Here is a 20,855-nt window from a genome sequence, read left to right as displayed (position 1 = left end):
GAACCTAATGCTGGGAACAATAGATGGCAAAATAAGAAGGGGACAGCAGAGAATGAGGTGGCTAGATGGAGTCACTGAAGCAGTTGATGTGAGCTTAGGTGGACTCCAGGTGGAGGGCAGGAGAGCATGGAGAAATATTATCCATGGGGTCATGATGGTTCGGAGATGACTTTGCTAAACAACAACAACATACAGAGGTCTCACTCCCCTTATCTACTTCAGCCTAACCTTTGAGCCAGGCAATAATTATTAGCTTAAATGTTGCTGTCAGACACAGTGGGCCTATCCTGCAAATGTCCTTCTCTAAATTCTCTAATATTGGATTGCCACATAGTGATTAGAGCAGTGGTGGGTAATATGGGACCCTCCAGATGTTGTTGGGCTGCAAAGTCCCATTGGGCTTAGCTAGCATAGCCAGTGGTGAGCCATGATAGGAACTGAAGCCTATGCCTGCAATAGGGTGACACACTAGGCCCAGGGCACCTGGTTCAAATTGCTACACAACACACAGTCAGTTTCTCCTAATCCAGCCTACCTCATGGCACTGTTGTGAAATTAAATTGGGTGATATAACAAAGGATGTTTCTTTTCTAACATGGCATTCCACTGTACTTTTCACCTTTTAGAATGTAAACTGAATTTGTATTGATTGTATGTTTGCACTGTTCTTAGCAGGATGTAACTATTTAGCAAAGAAACAGTGTTGATGACGATGAAAAATGGAATTGAAGCCAAAGCCACGATTAAGCTGTGTGCTTATTCCAGAAACAACTAGAAGAATTAACAGCTCAACCCACTCCTGGTCTAAAATGAGCATCTTTCTGTGGATGCACTTTTCCTTTGTATAAACACTGCTCACAGAGCCAGCGTACCTTTTAGCTCTCTCTGTCCCTGTAATGTATAAAATGTGAAAGGAATATGGAAAGTTCTGTCTTAGGTAATCCGGGAAAAACAGCAACTGTAATCTATAGCCTAATTTTAGAGATTCTTGAAGTGCGATACAGAAGGGCCCAAGCAGTAAATTAAAATGATCTGCCAGCTATGAGAGGAGCTGATCTTGGACAAGAGTGGACAGAAGGGAGATCACCTACCAGAATGGCCAGTGGCAGGAATGCTAAGAATTGGAATGGAATGGAAGTGCCATCTGGAGTTCTACTTTCTGTCCACCCCTAACCTAGGACACCCAGTGAGGCATTCTGATCTAACTAGTTTTTTTTCCTGGTCCAGCAAGTGCTTATTTGAAAGTTGCCAGGGTGTGGGAACCTTTGCCCAGTGGGAGGATGTTTGTTGTGATTGGTCAGTGGTGTGGGAAAGCAACCTGCCTAGGTTCACACCCACTTTTATTACTAATAACACACATCTTCCAGAGTTAAACACTAGTACAGATAGAGAACTGGAGCTGTGCATTGGGAAGACATTGCTGATATTAATTCCTGCTTCCAGGGAAGCATGTGGGGATAAAATAAAGGAGAGTAGAGAGAGGCCACACTAAAATATGTGCTCAGTTAGAGTTTAGGGGTAAGAGGAAATAGCTGCCTTCCCCAGCTGAGTGCATGATAGCCCAACTTGCAACCTCATAAATAATAGGGCCCTCCCCGCACACACAGGTGGGAAAGCTAGCTGGGGTGGCAACAGGCAAATGACCATGACTATTTCCAGAGCTATTATCTTTCACATTTAAAGTATGAGTTCTCCATCACTGCATGCATTTAAGTGGATGCTAAACAACCACTTCTCAGGATACTTTAGTTGCATCCTACACTAAACAGAAGGCTAGACGCCGAGGTGGCATTCAGTTCAGTGAAAAACTCAAGCTGTTGTGGAAGAAGAATAACACAACCGTGCACTACATATACTTTGGCTCTCTCTGTCCCAGTAAATGTATTTCCTTTTGCGTTTGCTGTTTTCATCATTTTGGGTGGCACTGGGTGTGTCTCTCTGCTAGCCAGTTATATTCTTACTGAAATCATGCTTAAGTGAAACCTTTATAGAAGTCAATACTGGAAATATTCTTACTGATCCAGTTTCCCCACTTCTTTCACCATAGGAAACCCTTGGCAGTTCACCAAAGATGTTCTACATAGTGAGACAGCTCATTGTTATATATAATTCTCAGACATGACACTGACAGAAATAATTACATTTGCACCCAAAGAATATGGTTATCTTTTTATGATCCACCCTGCCCCATCACCAGAAAACCCTCTGCACTGCTATCAAACAGTGCAGTGCTTCTAAGGAGAAAGGTACAATGGTTTGCATAATGGACAGCAAATGTACAGTGTGCCTTGCTGGAGAGCTGAAGCCTTCATATGATGTGTCAATAATAGCCACTTGGGCGCATGGTATGCAAAAGACACCAGATCTCCAACTTAGTTCATGGCAAAGAATGAAACTTTTGATTGAAAATCAGTGATATGCTGAAGTGGGTTTTAATTTTGCTTGTGGTGGGACACTAACCTGTTTGATTACAGTAGTCATGAGCTAAATCTGAATTTATGGAATATTGGAGCTCTGCACAACTTGGTGAAATGAATGGAGGACCTGTGGAGTTACACTACCTTTTCTGTGTTGAGCATTTGTTAAATATTATTTCTCCCCATTTATAGGGCAAGCCTGGCTGTGTGAGCAAATAAGACTGGATTGCTTTGGTGGCAATGTTTGTAGTCCCTATTTTGTTGTACTGTTTCATGTTTTCCTTTTCTTAGTGACTTCAGCACTCTAGTCCAGAAAGGCAATAAAAACGTTGACATAATTAAGCAATAAAATGAATCTATGTTCAGTTTCAATATTCTGCAAAGGATCTTGCAACACAGGAGGCTGGATGATAATGGATCAGACCATTGGTCTCCACCCAGAAGTCTCAGCAGACTCAGCTTCTGCCTCAGAAGTCAGAAGTGTCTGTCCCTCATGAATCAACAAGAATAGTTACATTTTGCTTTTATAAAAATACTTATAGATGCGCAAATGCACAGGCACACAAACACATAGAAAAAGCAGCATTCTGGGTTATACCAAACATCTGTCTAATCCTGCATTCTGGGGCAACTAGATGCCCCAGTGGGAAGCTCACAGGCAGGACATGAATGCAGTAGCACCCTGCTGCTTGTGTTCTCCTGCAAGTGCTATTTAGAGGTCTCTCTGTGTGTGTGCTCGCGCGTGCACATTTGTATAATAGAGACACACTAACATATTTCCAGAGAAAATGTCCTCCAGATTCAGAGGAAAGTTTCATTTGAAGTCTCCTTCGTTATACTTTTTCTTAAATTCAGGAAACACCTTTGCTTTTGCATCAAAGACAACAAAAAACTTGGCACTCATCTTAAAAGTTCATTTTAAAAAACATCTCTGTGTTAAAGTTCTTGAATAATTGCCTTTGTAAAAAAATAAATAAAAACCCTATAATAATTCTGAATTCCTTTTGGGATTAGATAGGACAGCTTTCAGCAGTAATACTAAGAGGTTGTACTTGTACTAAGCAGAAAGTATTTATTCCAGCAATATTATTTTTTCTGTTGTCAAAATAATTAAATCATATGATGGCTTTATGTTTATATCAGAGCAAATCTTTGAGGAGTGAGAAGATAGCTGAGTGCATAGAGGTGGAGGCAAAAGACCTCTTTCCAAGAACCAAGCTCTCCTTAACAATTGGCTTATTTCATTCAGGCTACTTTTCTATAAAGTCTCATTTTAGAATGACCTTTACATGTGCAATATGATGAATTTTTCATTTTATGTGATTGCAAAGATGTTATGATCAAAGGGTAAAATAAACATCACCTTTTGCCAGTTTTAGAAGAAAAAACCGAGAAAATGTTTTTAACAGTATGGTAGCATGCAGCTCTTACTGAAGATGTGGTGTCTATATTCAGAAAAAATACCGTTTTAAATTCACATATGCAGCAAAACCCTGGTGGAACATAAATAAGGATCAATTTTTATACAGTTCAACACAGTAAAACATTATATAGGCCTAACCCTCTCTCAATCTAAGGGAGAGATACAATTCCTCTCTGCTGATAGAACGTAAACTATATTTATGTTTGTGGGTATGTATATATTACAATAAATTATGCAGCAAAACACATTGGTGAACACTTCAGGTTTCCAAAGCATTTCCAGCAGAGGTGGTAAATCTTTATATTCCTTTAGAAAGAACAACAAAAAATACTAAACAAACAAAAAAATCTATGGGAATTTTAAAGATGGCTGTATAAGGCTCAAATATTCAGACATTTATAGCAGTATGAATAATATCCTTATTATTAGTTTGTTTATTTTTAAGTGAATTTTCATTATTTTTAAAATGACAATTTGTGTGTTCTCCATTGTGTTCACTGGTGTCAGGTACAGAAAATAGTTTTCTGCTTACCATTCTCAGAAAGATGAAATTTATCATTGTGCCAAAAATACCCTGGAAAGCAAAGAAATGTTATTAGTTATTATGCCCTTATCCATGGGGATTCTAACTCACAAACATAGTGGATCAGCAGCTACACAGAAATGAAACAAATCAATGCCTAAAAATACAAAACCAAACTTTTACCATTATGTCAGAAATGTCAGTCCCGATTTAGGCAGGCCTGGTCTAATTCTGAGGGCAGTGAGTGTCTCTCAGAGTAATCAGATAAATTAGGTAAAGCTAAGCCTTCCATGTTTCTCTGTTTTCCATTATATTCCCTGCCTATGGAGTAGAACCTGTACATTTTGTACACAAATTGACTGGCAGAAAGCAAGTCATTCTCATGCAAGAATCCATTTTGGCAGCTCTGAACAATATGAAGCTGCCATTTTATTAACTGAATCATATTTTCAGTAGATTCACAATACAAATATCTGGTATGGTGAGAAGTGTATACACCTGCAAAATCCAGATTCAGTCCTTGCTTAACTATGGGTGGTCTCTTAGCAAGCTGACATCTATCAAGCTCAGGGTAGTTGTAAGCCCAACACAGTTACTCCAGGCACTCTTGCACTCTTCTCCATGTGTGTTCACTACTAAACCCAGTAAAGATAGGTGGCTCCTTGCCTGTGCCAGATTTAGCTCATCATGTTGCACAGAATGAGGAATTAAAACCTTTGAATCACTCATGAATCAGAAAGGGTGTATGCACACACTTCCCAGACACTATCTGGCATGCAACTGGAACTTATGCTACAATTGAATGAAGGTATTAAGGGTATTCTAAGCACGTTCATGTACTTTCAGGCTAGTGGGAAACTGGGATTATCAGGGTCTCCACTTGTGGAGACATTCAAAAGCACCTGCAACTGAAGGTGCTCAGAATCTCCTTTCATGCATTCACACTGAGCACACAAATGCTGGGTGGAGGGAACAGAGAGAGAACTATATGGGGATGTGGGAGTCAGGACCAGCACCTGCACAAGTGGTGTCCTCATTCACACCCCAGGCATGAGTGGCACTCTTACGTGAACATCTTACAGGATTTGCAGTGGCTTAGACCGATTTCCAGCTGACACTGAGCAGTAACAAAGGGGCAAGTCAGACAACAGAGTAGGAACTTTTAGTTGAAGAGAAGCCTACCTTGGAGTCAAAGGAAAGATCCCACTGTAGCCACTGTCTGTGGGCCAAATGATACATTAAATTAACTGCCTTGCATATCGCTAAGACTCAACTTTTTATTCTTGTGTAAGAATGCATGGTCCCATCTTGGATCAGGAGATGCTTTGTGAGGTGAGGATTAAATATTGGTCATTCATTATTTCCATCTCCATGGAGAAAGGTGTTAAAGGGCAGGAAGGGGAGGCTCCATTGGTATTTTTGAGAACTCTTTTTTCTATACTCCATGCTAGGAGGACAGACTTATGGGAAGTCAATGCTGCTGCAGGTTAATCCTCCCCCCCCCACCCCCCGCTGTGTTGTGGTCCCAGCCCGCATTAGGCACTCACGCTTACACAAGGAGAAAAAGAGCAAGTCCAGCCATAGTTGCATGTACTGCAATTAGTGTATTGTGCAGCTCAGCTGTAATTGCAGCTTATTTTCTAGGCTTGCCCATGTAGCTGTCTGTTTCTTTTTGCCCTAGTTCCTTTCTGAGTACTGACCTAATAGATCAATCAGTATGTTCTAGGGATGGCTATTATAGGTTCAGGTCTTGCTTGGTTTCTCTGTGCTTCTTACTAAAGAAAGATCAGGGCTTATTCGCCATCCACATGCTTTGCATGCAAATGTGAACTGGCATGTTCAGTCCAGAAAACAAAAACGAACAAAGAAAACGCACTCCAGGAAGCAGTTAAAATACCTCTGCCCACCCCACCCCCCAAAAGATGCTGCCAGTCAGAACAGTGCTGGCAACTAGTATCATATCAATCTCCTAAACCCACAAACTCAGTTTGTACAAAATGATTGTTTAGACCTGAGGGGTCATGACCACTGTCAGCAAGCGAACATGTTGGCTCCTGCCCTCTTCTGCTTTGCAAAACAACCCCAAAAATGCTGGCCCAAAGCTTTAACACAGAGCTGCTTGTTGGGTAATAACTCAGTTGGGTTAAAATTCTGAATTGTTGCTCTGCCAGCAACCCAGAGTACTGAGTTTGGATATTATGGCATAGTGTTGTTTCACAAAGTGCAAGTGGGTAAACAGGCAGGAAGCAGCATACTTGCTCATCCCTGTGTAGTCATGACTAACCTATGGCTTGAAAAGCTGATGGGAGTCATGACATCCAATCTGGTTCAGTGTCCCAGCACCTTGGTTCTGAGGAAAGGAAAAAATCGTGCTGTCTAGCTAACAGTTGTTAGGAAGTTATGTGGCCTTCCACACCCGTATCACATTGCATCACCCAGGAGATGGTGCTGGGGTAGAAAACAACCGTGCCCTTCACTCATCCAGTGTGATGTCACTGTTTCAAAATGTGATTGATCCAGTATGCACGCTAAAGCATCACATCAAAGCATCAACCATACTACACTGGAGACAACAGGAGATATTAAAAAACAAACATGTGATCAAAATCAGTGAAAAATTCCATCTGGTATTTCAGGGGTTGCAAGCAGCATCCTGTCTGACCTGACTGGCGAAATTCTGTGTGATAGATTTCTTTGGTGTTTGACATCCATAGAATCAGTAATGCAGAAATGCCTCATAAGACAACAGTTACAGTGCAGCTCCACCATCATGTTTCTAGTTGTGGTTTCCCAAAAACAGCTTGTTAATGCTACATTTGGTCTGATTATATCTATTATATTAAGATTTCCTTTTGACCCTTCCATACTAGCATGGTATCACTTAATGCTACAGACTCACTAGATCCTATAGGGTCACATTTTTTCATCATACTTCCTGTATCAATAAACACATCCAAAAATTCTTTTTTAATCACCAGTTCCTGAAGAGGGCAGCACGTTCTAGATATTATTGAATCATAATCTAATACATAACAGTCTGGCTTTACTGTATTGCAAGGAGGAGAATGAAGGGGAGATGTGTGTGTGTGTGCATGTGTGTGTAGATATTTTGTGTAGCAGTAAAAATAGCTCACTCTCTTGGCAGTTACAAGCCAAGGTCACAACTGCATCCCATTATTAAAAGGAACATTTAAATAAGGCACCTGTAGTAATGTATTTAGCAAAGAGAACAACAAAATATCAACAAAAAGTAGCACTTCTGCAAGAAATAGTTTTTATCTTTAATACCGGAGATAACTTTTTCGTATTGGCAGTGCATAGACTGTCAAAAACTTCTAAAGGGGTTAGATTTAATTATCTCAGTCCTTGCACATTTCATCTCGATTGCTATGGCAACATGCAGTTGCCTCAGCAGCAATGCACACTTTAATCAGATATTTCCTCACTCATTTCTCTGTGCACCACAGCAATGCAATGAAATTTATAGCCAAGTCTCGATACTTGTCGCAGCACCTCATAGGAATGGACAGCATCCCTTCGTCCCTTGTTCCTGCCATTCCAAATGTGCACACAGGTAAATGTACAGACAATGATGAACACAGCCACCTCCACAAATATTTTCAGAGAATTTGGCACCTGGGTGACATGCAGACTGCAGGAAATGATAAGTATGTGTACTTTAAATGCATTTCTACTTCACTGATTTTTTAGGCTGTTTCCTTTACCACTCCCTCTTTACAAGGCATCCAAGCCACTTAGTCAACAGCCCAACCCTACAAGCTAATGGGCAGTTCCTCTGGTTTCTGCAGGAACTCTATTTAAGTGTTGAGAACAGAAAACATAATAACTAGCTAGACAATATCATTTGTTCCATTTTCACCCCTCCCCAAAAAGCTTTTTGTTTGATTACTCATCCCTTGATTAGACACCTCTCAGAGGATGACACGGCCTCTTTCAACTGCCTGACTGAGAAATCAGGGACAAATGCTAAAACACAAATAATTAGGGGCAGCAAACCAACAGCAGGAGTGCAATTCAAAAGCAGACAATGTGATCATTCAGACAACTACAAAATGTTCATAAAGTCTGATTATAGGAATGTGTGGCATTCTCAAAGTATGAGAAATGTATGAATTGGAGAAAAAATTGCAAGCAATTGAGCATGAAATAAATGGGATGTTTATGTTTCACACACGAATATAGACAGACAGACAGACGTGTGTGTGTGTGTGTGTGTGTGTGTGTGTGTGTGTGTAAATATCTTCTGATAATAGCATCTATGCTCTTTTGTCTTACTGTTTTTGTGGACGTTAGCAGGTTAGATTGTTCAGTTCCCAGAATTAACACCATGTTGTGCCTCCAGTGATAATTTAGGCCATTCAGTTCTTTGTATACCAGTTGTTCAAAGACCAGTAACACTGTGTATGGTATCAGAATATCACTACACAAAATGATATCCTTTTTGATGTAATTATTCTAACTTCTGCTAGCGATTATCATGATGCCTGATGATGCTAAGTTTGCTCAGTGGAGTAACACACACAGTGCTATAACACTATGTTAGAATTTCCACTGAAAGTTGGTTGTGTGTAGGACGAACCTGATAAGGAAGCATTATGAGATTAAAATTAAATTATATATAAAACTATTCAGGTGTCTAGATATTCCCAAGATCAACTGCTGCATCCTGAATTAAATGATAGGTGATGGTAATTTGGCTTCTTATTGCCTTGTAGCTTTTTGGGATGTGGAGCTAGCAACATAATCCCGCCGCATGATATGCATGCACAAACATATACAAGGTATGGACTGGCCAATGTTTAAGAACTAAGGGGGAAAGTAGATGTTACATTGGAGATATTTAATTGAATCAGATGTGGCAGAGAACCAGACTTACAGCCATGCAGTAAAGCGGGTGGGCAGTCTAGTCTTTTCCACTCTCCCCTCAAGCTGCTATTAGCCATGGAGAAGGAAACATACGTACCATCACCTAATCTGCCTGTGTGCAACCCTGGGGAAGACAATAGCAACTCCTAGTGATATTGGGATTGGAGGTATCATGGGGTGGAAGGACTGAGGCCTCTCATCTTGCCACTTGCCCTATTAAAAAGAGTCCTTTACAGCTGCTTTAAGAGGAGAACATTAAATGGGGAGAGGCAATTATGGATTTCCCTCATAGTGTCTAGTCTGAATCTCAACACCATGAAACAATCAAGAATGCCATTGTGCTATATCTCCAAACCAGGGTGGAAGACGTGCAGCCTGGGGGCCACAGGTGGCCTCCACTGCCCAATGTTCAACCTACAACAGGTTGTTGTCTGAATTTGGACAGCATGACCCGTCATGGGTTAAGTTCCACTACAAGTGAGTCCCATGGAAAAAGCAGAAAAACCCCCTTGCCGCTCTTGCAAGTTGCTACTGTTGGGAAAATTTGGATAAATCCTGTCTGAAAAGCATTACTTCTGTGTGCTTTTGCATTGTGGGATCAAATCCTGTACTCCTTCTCAAAACCAAGCTAAGTCACTGTTTAAAATGGCATTGTAATTCAGTTTACCAGGAAGTAGCTTCCTAGCCCAGAGGGCTTCATGTGCCCTGGTCATTCAGAATGTCTAGAGTCTAGATAGGGGTCTGAGCTTATCATAAATAGTTTCTCAGTAGCTTGAATTTACATGTCTAAGCAGACCTGGAGATGGGTTCAAGTTACTCAACTAAAGTGTCAATACACTGCAATCAGAAATGTTGTATTCTCATTGTCTCTGTATGATTGACTGACATTCCTTTATCTGTTCTGTATGTGATGACCTCAGAATCTTATTGTAATGTCTGCATTCTGTCATCAATTGCCCTGTACCTGTGTACCTATAAAATACCCTGCAATGGTATTGAAGCTTTGCAGCAGAGTTTACATTTACCTGCACGGTAATGCATTATCATGAGTACGGACCTGCGGGGAACCTGGGTAATGCAATAAAGCCAAGATGGTCTGGAAACTTGATCTTTCCCATGAACCTGAGTTTTATTTCCTCTTCTCAAATTGAGATTCTGGGATTCTGACACTACATGGCAGCTACCATTTCCATCTGCCCAGAGGTGCCCAAATGCCTGTCCCTGCCATGAAATCAAGCTAATTTTAGTTCTCTGCTTCCTTTTTACCCCCCTGTCCCCAACCTTGGAGATCACGAAAACCATCAGGACAGCTATTTTTCACAGATCACATTTAAGTAGCTGCAAGCCGCCCTCTCCAAGGTCCCTTTGGTACCTCAGAGGGCCGCTAGTCATTACTTCTCTTTTTTTTTTTTTTTTTGTTGGAGGAAAAGAATGTGTGCAAATAACTCCAATCATTTTCCCATTTTAATCTGACCTTCCTGATTTGTGAAAGCTTTAGGGGATAGAGGTTTAGCTCAGATGAAGCCTGGGATCAGCACTGGGAGGGTGCCTGCTGGCTTACTATAGCAGCTACGTCCCAACCCCATTCAGTGCCTACCTAGGCTGCAGATAAAACATGATCTTCCTGAGACTTTCAAAAGTCCAGTAGATGCTTCCTCATGAGCAGGACCTGGTTGCTCCTGTTTACAAATGGATCCTCTGCTTTTCTGGGGTAAAATCAGGTGTCCCTAGGGTCCCCTCAGTTTTTCCATTTCATCCTGAGATTAAAGAACCCTGGGGAGCTACAAAAATCACAGAAACTCCCATGCCTGGCATTACTTAGCTATCAACATCAAAAGCTGATTTGAAAGAGGATAATTTCTGTGTTGATGGGAAAGCACCCAGGAATATAGGCTGTGCACGTTCCGGCCCCATCCCCAGAAGTTTTACCCTTCGAAGATGGAAATTGCACTGTCTGGAGCTGTTGATCTGCACGGGGCCTCAATGAAGTGGGAATCCCCTCCAGTTCTCAAGTTTCATCTGGTTGCTCACTTCCAGGGAACACTGGCAAAACTGAAGAATCCCCTAGGGATCCCCCGCCAGTGGAGGTTCCATTTGCGAAGAGGAACAACCAAATGCTGTTCACAAATAAGGATTCCCCAGGTTTTGCAAGCCTAGTGAGATCATCATCTGAAATCATCTGGGAGAAGTTTATGGGGGTGGCAAGGAAAGGAAAGTAAACTATAGACTGGGAAGTAGCCCACATGCACCCAGTGCAGACCTCAGCCCCTCCAGTGCTAGCCCACTCGGTTTTGTAAATCAGGCAGGAAAGGTTAAATAATCAGTACAGTGATTTGTGCACATTATTTTCCCCAAAAAATAAAATGGGGGGGGGGTAACCATGGGCAGCTTTTCAAAGTGGAACATCTTAGGGGGTGCAGCTTGCAGCTGCCTAGTGGGGACCACAACAGCCGGCTGTACTGCTGGCTTTCAAATCTCTGGAAGAAAAGGGAAAGTAAAAATAGCTTTGGTTAGGATTGGATTTGCAATGGCTTGGGAGAGGCGACTCATTCCTCCTACAGTGTCGCATGAAATGCTGCCTGGCGGAATGGGGGAAAGAAAGGAACAAAGCACCCATAACAAGGCTAATCATTTGTTCAGCTCTTCATGAGTGCTTCATGGAGTCACCCCCCCACCACCCATCACAATATTTCTTTCCTTGCTCATGGGAATCCTTTAGGTCAAAAGGTGGTGCATAAATCCAAAACAAAACAAAATACCTGGCAAATGAGTAACTGAGTAAGTAAAGGGAGCAAGTAGCAAACTGCATATTTTCAAAATAAAACATAACATAACATAACAATAACCTAAAGAAAAAGAAGAGAAAAATTCAGACTGGTTAGCAGCTAGCAGGTCCCAGGAGCTACTTGAATGCTTTGTAATAGAGGATGGTCTTTAGAAACACTGGGAGAAGAAAATATGAGTCAGAAGGGGCCTCCCAGGTGATCTGACCTCTGCTCCAGCCAGATCCACTCCACAGATCCTCAACTTTACCTGGTGCCAAAAAAGATAGTAAGGTTCCCTCAGTGGGGAGCTTTTTTTCATAACTGGGGGGCCACCAAAGAAAAGGTCCTTTTCCTTGCTGCCACTAACCAAGCCTCACTTTGAGGAGGCAGTCCATGTTAGGCCCCAGAACTTGATTTTAGTGTCTGGTTAGAAGGTCAGGAGAAATGTGGCCAGGTATCATGTACGGATTTATAGACTAAAACCAACACCTTGAATTGGGCTCAGAAGGATATGGGCAGCCACTGCAAACAGGCCAGAATTGATGTTATATGATCAGATCGTCTAATCCCTGTTATTAGCCTGGTTGCTACTTTTTGCACAAACTTCAGCTTCTGGACAGTCTTCAAGGGCAGCCCCATGTAGAGTTGCATTAATATAGCTTAAAGTTTACCAGAGCATTGCTCACTGAAAGCAGGTTATCTCTGTCCAGATAGGGACATAAGTGAGCCACTAGATGAAGCTGATGGAAGGTGCTCCAAGCCACTGAAGCCATGTGGGCCTCAAGTGAAAATGGTTGGCTCTAGGAGCACTCCCAAGCTATAAGCCTGCTCCTTCAAGGGGAATGCAACCCCAACAGAAGAACCACCCAGCAACAGCATCTCAACCTTGTCTGGATTGACCTTCAGTTTGTTAGTCCTCATCCAGTCCATTGTCATGGACAGGCACTAGTTCAGCCTCACCTGCTGAAGATGAAAGGGAGAGGTAGAAATGTGTGCCATTGGCATATTGATGACAACTCTGGATGACCTCACTCAGCCATTTTATGTAGATCAGGGATTCCCATCCTGGGCTGCCCACACCCCCAGGAGGTGCAAGAATGTGTTTCAGGGAGCGTGACAAAGAGTAAGACTGCATTGTGATTTGTCAAAATTTCAAACTGCAACATTTATCACCAAAAATTATCCCAATAATAACATTATTTATTATAATTTTGTTTGCATTTGGATTCTGTTCTCTTTTTTCAATCAAGGGAAAATCTAGGGCTTTCCTGAATCCACAGGCAGGCTTGCGCATTGCATTCAGCAAGAAAGTTCCATGGTTCGACAAAATTATGAATAAGAAGCAGGAACAAAGAAGTCATTGAATTTTATGTTCACAACTGGGATTGATGTTACTGTTTACATTTTTTTTCCTAACTGCTCAATTTATATTTGAATTTTATGCACTGAGTTAAAAGTTTTTTTTTTAGTTCAAATTGTTTACCTACAGTACTGTATGTAGTTCAATTTGTGGTTTAAAAATTACAAATGTGGCTATTTCTAATGTGTTACTATTTATGTTGGGGGTGCGAACATAAACATTTTTTAGAAGTGTGGGGCATAGAAAATGTTGGGAACCACTGATGGAAATGTTAAACAAAATGGAGGACAGGACTGGGAACCCCATGCTGAAGAATGCAAGAAGCAGAGCTATATCCACCAAGTACCATCTTCTGGAGTCTACCATCCAAGTAGGAGTGGAGCCCCTACAATGCAGTGTGCCTCATTTCCAGATTAGACAGTTACCCCAGAGGGATACCATGGTTGATGATACTGAAAGCCGCTAAGAGGTCCAGGATAACCAACAGGGTCACAGTCCCCTGTCTTTCTCCTTCCATAGGTAATCAAACTGGGTGACCAAAGCTGTTTCCGTGCCAAAACCAGGGTTGAATCTCAACTGAAATTAATCCAGATACTCAGTCTCATGCAAGAGTGCCTGGGGCTGGTTGGCCACCACCCACTCAAGAAGCTTGCCCAGGAAGGGGCTGTTGGCCACTGGCCTAAAATTGTTGGGTTCTTCTGGGTCCAGGAATGGTTTCTTCAGGAGTGGACTCACCACTGCTTGTTTTAGGTGGCCTGGGACTATTCCTTCTCATGAAGAAGCATTAATCACTTCCCTGGTCTAGCCATCAGTTCCCTCCCCACTGGCTTTTATTCACCAGGAAGGGTAAGAATCGAGTACAACATGGTTGCACAAATCTGACCAACTCCCTTTTCACAACTTCAAGCTGTACTAACTCATCCAACATAACAAGACCATACTGTGCTCTGGATATCTCTGATTCCACTGCTATAAGGTTGGAGTCCAAGTCCTGACAAAAACAAGAGATTTTGTTCTGGAAGTGCCAGTGAATATATTACAGAGGGCTTCGGATGGCACCAAGATATCCTTGGGGCTAGCATGTAATAGGTCCCAGACAATCCTGGAATGCTCTGCTGGGCAGGAAATAGAAGATGAAATGGATGCAGTCAGATATTGCTTCTTTGCTGCTCTCACTGCCTCCAAATATATTTGACTGTAAGCCCAAACCAAGACTCAATTGCATTCATTAGGAGTTTTTCTCCATCTGCACTCAAGCCGTCTCATGAATCATTTCATCCTTCTGAGCTCCGGAGTAAATCACAGAGCCATACGAGCTCTGCTACAGAGAGGGCACTTAGGCATGACCATGTCAACTGTCCAGGTCATCTCTGTATTCCAGAGATCAACCAGGGATCTGACAGGACCACCAGACATGGCAGCCAGAAAATCCCTGAGAGGCCTCTAGAAACCATCTGGACCCATCAGCTTGCATGGCAGACAATCTTAATGAGTTCCCCACCCCTGCAGTGGAGAACAGTCACTGTTAAGTCTGAATCTTACCAGGCAATGATGTGACCACAGCAAGGGGAATGACGGAAGGTCTCCCACCTTCAGATCACTATCCTCCTGCTCAGCTCAAACAGACAAGCAAACAAGCAAATCTAGAGTGTGCCCTGTTACATGCATTGGGTCGAAACTATGTTGGGACAGTCCCATAGTTGTCCTGGAGTCCACAAAGTCTTGAGCTGCCCCAGACATTACATTCTCAGCAGCTTGGGGGACCTCAATATCACTGAGACAGAGCTGAGACAACTTCTGTCAGTTCAGATAGAGAGATTGTTGGGTCACAGAGTGGGTGGTACACCAACAGAATCCCCAATCTGTCCTGCTGTGCCAGCACAAAGTGAAAATATTCTATACTAGGAGTTGGATGGAGAGGGAGCCTGGAGAGAAATAAAATTCCTATAGATCATGGCAACTCCATCCGATGCCATATCTCCTCCTTCCTGTCATTATGCTAATTGCCCCCCCCATCAGAATCCCACCTGGTCCCATCCCCGTCCTGCACTGCACATGCACAGGGCCTCTGAAGAGGAACCCCCTCCCCGCAGGCACAGAGAAAAACAACACTGTTAAGGGAGCCCTTGCCCTTGTGCTTTCTCTGAGGCTGCTCTCCACAAATAGGCAACCCCCTTTGGCATCCTCCTCTTTGGGGTCAGCACTGCCAGGGCATGGCCATCCTGTGTCAGGCCGGCAGAAATGATCCTGCTGCAGCACAGGCCAAGTTTAGCCAGTTGACCATTAAGTCCGCAGCAGGCAGGCCTCTTTGCAGGACTGGGGTCTCTGGAGCTACTCTGCAGTGCCTCCATCCACCCAGCCCCAGAGTCAGCCAGAAGGAAAAGGCCGATGAAATGACAAGGGCTGGCAAGGTGGTAAAATCACCATTCCCACCCTTGCTGAGTAAGTCCAGAGCTGCTGGTCAGGACTGCAGTCTCCAGGTCTGTGTTGTTTACCGTATCTATGATATGCAATGTTACCATTCTCTCACATCTCTCCTATCATAGGAAACATTGATTCCCCCCACCCCCCTGCTGAGTTGCCTAATAGCTCTGAAAATTATTCTTTCAATAGAACTTTAACATAAAATCTTCATTTTCTTTCCAAAAGGTATTTAAAAAAAAAGTTTGAATGCCATGTAGGAAATGTGATACGCCACGGACAACGGTTTGTCAAGAAAGTGAAGGGATCTGCTAAAGGGTAAACAACCCCCATGCCCCCAATGAACCCAAAACAACAACAACATGACTTCATTCTCATTAAATCTTTCCTTATGAACATGTGCTACATAATGCATAGACTCTCAAATGTAAACATGTCAACAGAGTAAAAAAAAGAAAAGCAGTTATGAATTACCATAATTACTATAGACAGATATGCATTCATAATCCTATTGTATGTGCATAATTCTACTTCCACAAGTTATCTTGCCAATTCCATAGAAACAATCTTTTAAAAAGATGTTTGCACTTAAGTTCCCTTGAAACCAAAGAGTTTTAAGAAAGGACAGAGTGAAGCACTTAACTCCCAGGGTTGCCTAATTTTTACCAGGCTGCACCCAGTGGATCAACATGTAGATTTTAATGGGGCTGGAAAGCAGCTGAAATTAATCTTGATACTATGGCAATGTGCTTGAACCGTATTTGTGTCTTTCTGAGGACTGATTCGCTTTTTCATCACTGCAGAATGCGTGGCAAAGAGTGCATCCCCGTTGCATAGATGATGTAGCACCTGACAATCCTAAGTGCCTATATCTGATCTCATAATTGTTCTATCACAGGAAATTGTGCATTAGCAACATGGGAACCAGAAACACCACACATACCGCACCACACATGACAGCACACTTGAATGAGAGGTAGCAGAAGGATGCACGGCTCACCACGTTGTTGGCTGTTGATCTTGGGGAACTGCCTTACACAGAATCAGAGCGCTGCTACATTTAGTATTTTCCACACTGACTGATAGTAGCTCTCCAGGGAATGTTTCTGCAGCCCGACCTGGTAAATGCCAAGGACTGGGCTTGGGCTGGATCCATTAGTCTTGACCCATTATAAGTCCCGTTGTTTTCAAACGGGTCTGCTTTCTGTGTGACTCAATGCGGATCAATCCAAAAAATATACTCTACCCTCAAATTATGTTCCTGTCCCACTCTGCAGCTCTTGCCAGTCTGTGGGATGGGTCTCATCACCCAGCTGAATGTTAGCATGCAACTGTACACAATGACCCGGTTTGTGTTGGTTGAGAGATAGCTTGATTGTGTGAAGTGGTTCATTCCTGTACATTGTATCAACACAGAGACTGTTGCTTCATCTTTACCCCAACTGACCCTAAAATGCAAGAGGAAAATAGTATCGTTTTAGTTCCTACCTGCTGTTTACTATGGTAACAATGCATCTGAAACACTATAAAGGGATGAGGACTACTACAGAAGTTTGGAAACTCAGAAAATTTCACCTTTCAAAGCTTGCATGCACTACCATGTAGTTTGACCCTGACTGTACCATTAAAACGTTAAAAGAAAAGAGAAACTAGCCATATATTTATAGGTACTGGAAAGATTATACAAAACACTCTCAAAACCTTTGCAGAACCACAGTCCATCCTGCAAGATTCAAGTATCTCTGAAACCGCCAAATCAACTTGCCATCCCCTTCTTCAACCTTGGAAGACTTGTAGGATACTGCCTGACCACTAAAGAGTAAGGAGGAACTTGTTAGAAACCCTGCCTGGCTATATATTTATGGGCTTTATACATGCTCTTATTATAGCACTAACATTCCCTGAAGGGATTATTAAGTTGTTAGACAAATTAAAATTAAATAAGAAAGGAAGGTGCACTTGAACTGAAAACTGTTTAAATATGCCTACAGGCAAGGACCAAAGTGAGCAGCAGGAACGTCTCCTTCTGAATATCTCCAAGAGCTCCTAAGGTTCTACCAGCTTCACAGCCCTTTTAAGTACAAGGCTTGTCTTGCCAGCTGGATAAGGTGCGGAAGTGGGCAGTGGAGGAAAGCTAGGGCAACGCTGAAAACAAATCAGAAACTCTTTCCCAGACTTCCTCTTGCTTCTCATGTCTATCTGGCTCCACAAATGCTCATCGACACTTGCAGTCATGTCACCCTGCCCCCGCTCAGGATTTCCCCTATCACTCTTTCTCCTTCTCTTAGAATCTTCTCAGTCTCATTTGCACTCCTTTTAGGGTATCCCCAATTCTAGCCCCTTCTCCCCTCCCCCCCATTGCATACACACACACACACACACACACACACACACAGCCCTCCCTCTCTTCTCACACAGACAACTAATCTCCTCTTCCCCTTTACCCTGGTCACTCCTTTTTTCTTGATTGCTCTTTCTTCTCACCTGCACATAAGTTTACCATGTGTAAGAAGGGGACCTTAAAAATTACATGCAGCCCAAGACAGCATAGGGGGAGCATAATTTTCAAGGTGGAGTTGGGTAGTTTTAAGTAGAAAGCCATACAAAGACTATTCAGGTACCATGGGATGCCTTCAGAAGCATCACAGCAAAGTCCATATGGGGACCCTAGGAGGAAAACTGGGCTAGAAAAGGGGCAGGTACACATAACATGATAAGCCATGGTGGTTTTGTACCATTATTGGTAAGTTGTGTCATCTGAACCCTGTTTAGAGTTCCAACATGGTATGTTTGCCTTTTTTGTAGTTTCTTTGTACTACAGTGGCTTGCTGTGTCATCCAAACCTGGAAAACCTGGTTTTAATATTTTTATTGTATAACTTTGTTTTTGTTGTAAGCCGCCCCGAGGCTTTGTTGCGATGGGGGCAGCATAAAAATGTTTTAAATAAATAATTAAAATAAATAAATAAATAAAATGCAACTCCAAGAGTTCTGCTTGGCAAGGATGGCCTTTTACTTCTCTTGCCAAGTAGCTAATGGGAGCACCGCTGACAGCTGCTGTTCTGCTCAGCTATCAGAGGCATCCCTCCTCCACCTGCCTTCTGCCCTAAAAATCTTCTCTGGAGCATGAGGCAGTGATCAGCTGGTTGGTGCTAAGAGAGAGGCAGTGCCACTCATCTGTTACCCCAGTTCCTCTTACATGCACAAGCATGAGGGGTGAAAACCAGCTGATGGCTGTGCCTGGTTGGGGGCTGTTTCTCCCACTAGCTGCATTCTCACTCCTATTTCCCAGAGAAGCATCCCAAACCCAGTGCAACCAACCCTTCTGCTGCCACTTGCACAGGTGGGTGCTGGCTCGGGGTGCCTCTGTGAATCGGCAGATCAGCGCTGCTTCTTTCTGCAGTGCCCCCTGCTGTCCCCACATGTGCTTCAGCATGGATCAGGCACCCCCTTCATGTGTCAGCAGTCTGCCCTGAAGCAGAAGGTGATGGTGCCTGAGGCTGCCTTTGTCTTTTCTGCTGTGCTCCAGGGCACAAGCCCTTTTTGTGCAATGAAGATGCTTGACAGCTGGACTCGGTTTGCAGTTGCAGGTTGCAGTTGCAGTTGCAGGTGTCAAAGAGAGGAGCTTCATTTCTCCCCTCTGTGTCTCCTGGGGCACCACCTGAAGGACTGAGAGGGAAGTAGACCACAGGAAGAAGGAAAGTTATCACAGTGAGCTCGATCATCTGTCAGGTACATCAGGGCAAAAATCCACAAACCACGGTAAGCATGCTGGGTTGTTTGTCCTGATGTGTTAACACAACCAAAGATTTTGATTTAATATAAGACAGCTTTCTATATGAGGTTGATGAACATAAACAAAGGAATCTATTGGCTTACAAAAATAGCCAGGTGCCTGGAGTGCTCTCAGGTGGTTTGGCATGTTGTAAAGTGCTGGACAACGTATCCCACCATGGGTCAAGCCCAACCACAAGTGAACTTTTTGGCAAGAGTGGCAACAACCTCTTGTAGCTTTTGGTATGTGGCTAGCAGGCAGATGCCATTGTCAGGCAGGCAGCCCAAAAGTGTCTAAGGAGCAGGTGGGGGCAGCTGGCAGCTGGCAAAAGCATCTTTTCTCCAACTACAAACTGTGTTGCATTCACTGGGACTTTCCTTTTAAATATAGTTCTTTGGGATCATTAACTGCTCCTCCTAAGAGCCCCATGATATCTTGGGGGTTGCTTAAGGTTTGTTTCTCCTGCTTTAACACAAGGGATCCTATGGGTCATGTTTAATATGTTAATAACTGCACACACACATCCCTATCTCTCTCTCTCTCCCCCCCCCCCCACTCCCCTGCCCTGACAGCCAGGTTTTTAAATCTCAAAGAAAATGAAGAAGAAAAGAAGGCTCTGAAGTAGTTTTTTAAAAAATCAAGCCACAGTAAGTTCAAAACAGTGGCAGGGTTGTGGGGGACACCACTGCTCCCTTTGTGCCCCCAGGATACTTGCAGCTGGAGGGGTGGGGGTGGATTCTAAACCATTCCATGTAGGCCACTCCACAATGAGATTGACTGTGCTGGTCTTGCCTTCAGAGATACACAGCCACCAGTTGGTGGATACAGGGCCGCATCACACCATGTGCAGCAGCAAAGACGGGTTGCTCCAAGGGCTCTTGTAGACCTCATGCAGCTTTTGCTACTTTTTATTTTTCCTTTGTTCCATGTAAACTTTCACCAAAAGGCACATTCTAGAAATGTTGTGGAATTCAACTCCCATCAGTTCCCGCAAGCATGGCTAATAGTCAGGAATGCTGGTAGTTGCTTTCCAGAACATATGGAGGCCATCTGGTTGGTGAAACCTGGACTAGATAAACACAATAAATGGCTCAACATTGCATTTGCATTGCTTTGCCCCTGTGGCTAACAACCAAAATGCACATCACATGTTAGCCTGACTTGGATACTACAGGGAAGAAAGGAAAGAGGGATGGAGAGGTATCAAATGAATGTCTATGGCAATGCCTTCTTAATACCAAATATATACTGGCCAATCCTGAGCGCCTGGCAAGTATATGTGAAT

The 20,855-nt window shown here is 43.0% G+C and overlaps 1 protein-coding gene across 8 annotated transcripts in view; it reads right to left on the bottom strand.

The window, feature by feature from the left end:
- The window catches only part of ADGRL2 (adhesion G protein-coupled receptor L2), a 425,162-nt gene that overhangs the window by 282,076 nt on the left and 122,231 nt on the right, over nucleotides 1–20,855 (bottom strand). For 5 of the 8 annotated variants that reach the window (XM_044432483.1, XM_044432481.1, XM_044432479.1 and 2 more), the window contains one exon: nucleotides 4,373–4,414. The exons of the other annotated variants lie outside the window; for them this stretch is intronic. The gene's annotated coding sequence lies outside the window, so the exon portion shown is untranslated. The remainder of the gene's footprint in view (nucleotides 1–4,372; nucleotides 4,415–20,855) is intronic. 8 annotated transcript variants of the gene reach the window in all.

Source organism: Varanus komodoensis, unplaced genomic scaffold (assembly GCF_004798865.1).
Source record: "Varanus komodoensis strain SLA01 unplaced genomic scaffold, ASM479886v1 scaffold24, whole genome shotgun sequence".
Classification (NCBI taxonomy): Eukaryota; Metazoa; Chordata; class Lepidosauria; order Squamata; family Varanidae; genus Varanus; species Varanus komodoensis.
Note: the sequence above shows the minus strand (reverse complement) of the source record. Positions and strands in the feature narration are given on the sequence as shown.